General features: G+C 38.0%; 1 long non-coding RNA gene across 1 annotated transcript; it reads right to left on the bottom strand.

Annotated features, from left to right (window-relative positions):
- Positions 1-661: 661 nt before the first annotated feature.
- LOC132134599 (uncharacterized) lies at positions 662-1,290 on the bottom strand. The gene is made up of 3 exons (XR_009429655.1): positions 1,140-1,290; positions 814-880; positions 662-722 (listed from the first exon to the last, which is right to left on the bottom strand). It is a non-coding gene; the product is annotated as an uncharacterized LOC132134599 (long non-coding RNA).
- Positions 1,291-2,716: the final 1,426 nt, after the last annotated feature.

Below are 2,716 nucleotides of genomic sequence, written 5' to 3'. Positions count from 1 at the left end.
CAATGTTGTGAATTTATGTTAAGTTACATTTAGATTAACCATATTCAGGCCATTAGACATACAGTACTGTGTAATCATATGGATCCTAAATGAAATATTTGCTGTACAATTCACAATTGGTCGTCATACAGCAACAAAACATGTCCTATATAGCATTTTTTGAAGACAAACACAATTTAACCCTTTTCTAAAGTTCCAAGGGTCATTTAAAAGAAAGAGACAATATTGTTGTTCACAAAAAAAAAATATTTATTAACACCATGACTTGGTTATTTCTTAACAGCATGACTCCTGTAGATAAAAGTGAAAAAAGTGAAAGTGAAGTGACATTCAGCCAAGTATGGTGACCCATACTCAGAATTCATGCTCTGCATTTAACCCATCCAAAGTGCACACACACAGAGCAGTGAACACACACACTGTGAACACACACCTGGAGCAGTGGGCATCATTTATGCTGCAGCGCCCGGGGAGCAGTTGGGGGTTCAGTGCCTTGCTCAAGGGCACCTAAGTCGTGGTATTGAGGGTGGAGAGAGCACTGTACATGCACTGCCCCCACCCACAATTCCTGCCGGCCCAAGACTCGAACTCACAACTCTTCGATTGCGAGTCAAAATCTCTAACCATTAGGCCACGACTTCCCCATATGAGATTACTCTCCTATGGCTTGCCACTCTTCTTTAATTGTTTTTTTTATCCTGCTGTCAAAGTCCTCCCACTCACTGATAAACATAAATAAAAAAGCAAAAGTTGCATAGTGGTAGAAACAATGGTTATTTATCTTTTTTTTTCTTTATAGGATCCTTACAGTACCTTGCATCAATGACAGGTCCTCGCAGGAATTTCTCCTCAGCCTCCAAGATGTGCCTTTTCTTACAGTCTTACCAGAAGAAGCCATGCCACGCAAGCTAAAGAGAAATAACAAGATAAAAATAAAAATGTAATTAATTTTAAAAGTGATTGAGACCTAGTTTAAAGAGAAGACTGGGGCAGCTTAACCTACACGTGGTTAGCTAAGTTTGAGTCAGACAGAACATCTGACTCAATCAAGTACTTTTGCCTCTCGAAATAAATTGACCCATCTTTTGAATTGATATCGCTAATTGAAATTTAATTGATCAATTGAATATTTAACATACCTCAATTCGTATCGCTTCAAGAAGGTCTGCTGCTATCATACATATAGATATGGTCTGCTGTTCTGATATATGACTGGGCTCATATACTAATATACAGCCTCCCCCTACTGGACGCATGAGGAACAACAGGGGCGTAAAACTGCTTGGGGCGGGTATCTACCAGCTACAGTTCCCAAGCCTCCACCTACTCAGCAACGAGCCAAAGTAGCTCTTCTGATTGGCTGAAATTCTCTAATCTCTAAACAGTCCCGCCCACTACCGCTACAGATGCACAAATCACTTTTGAACCAAATATCTCGGTGCAAAAGGGAGAGCGCGAAACTTGTCACTTGAAAGTGAAAAACAGTGTTTGAGTTTCATCGCAGCTGATTCAAGCAGCTGTAGTTATGTACTTTGTGTTTGTGTTAGAAAAATATACAAGACATTTCTGAGAAAATATTCTTCAAGTGTGCAACTCTCATTGGATGAATTCACGTACTGATTTGCGGATGTGCAACATTTCTCCACGACTTCACATTTCTTGATGCGGGTGTGTAAATGCGTTTTGCACCATATTCACTGCAGCCATTGTATCAAAAATGTGAGCGTTCAAGTTTCTCAATTTGTGATTTGTAGAATAGGATTTGTGCACCTGCAATGAAGAATTTGAGAAGGTGTAACTGTTGTGTTGTGTTTGTGGGAGAGGAAAAAAAGTCTACAGGTTTGCAACTCTTAAAACATTTCTCTCTGTGACTTCAAATTTACTGATACACATGTGTGGCTTTTCTCTACAACTACAAATCGCACTGTCACAGGTGTTCAGTCGTTTTGAATCAAAAATACCTTCATATCAAACTCTCTAACCACTAGGCCACGACTTTTAGAGGAAGCACTTCCTCTGAAAGTCAAAAAGTAAAAACTACTTTGACGTGGACTTTCAAAAACACAAAATAAATATGTACTCCCTTGCAACAAAAAATAACGTAGAAAAAACAACTATCAAGTCAACTATCTCCAAAAACCTATTAACATAAAAAATTGCTTAAATTAAATAAAATCTTCACATTAAAGTGGAATGTCTTTCAATACCAAAAATATAAAAATAAACTGCTCTTTCAAGAGAAATGTCTTTCAATGAACAAAAATTAAAGTCTAGTACTTTAAAGTAGAACTTAAAAAAAAAGTTTCACTCTGACATCTGCTAAGAGGCGATTGCGTTTGGATTTAAAAGAATGGAATGTGCACACACGTGTAGAGTTCTCCCTGCAGCGTGTAAGGTACAATTCGTAGGCCAGGCGATGGCTCAGATGAACATTCTCATCCACATACGACACCTCCAAGTCTGACCACCGAGAATGTTGGACAGTGTTTTCTCTACTTCCTGTTGGCCTTCTGTAGCAAATTGTAGCTCCGTGTAGCTGTTTTTATTTTATTTTTTTCTCTAGAATCTTTATCTTACTCTCACTCTCTGTTTTTTAAAGTGGTAAAATATAACTTAATTCACACCATATTTCTGATATTATCGATCAATCTTATCAGATTAACTTTGATCGTTCACTTTTATTTTATTTCCGTGAGTGCAGTACACCTGCAAAGCA

This window comes from Carassius carassius, unplaced genomic scaffold (assembly GCF_963082965.1).
Source record: "Carassius carassius unplaced genomic scaffold, fCarCar2.1 SCAFFOLD_61, whole genome shotgun sequence".
NCBI lineage: Eukaryota > Metazoa > Chordata > Actinopteri > Cypriniformes > Cyprinidae > Carassius > Carassius carassius.
This window is presented reverse-complemented; position numbering and strand designations above follow the sequence as displayed.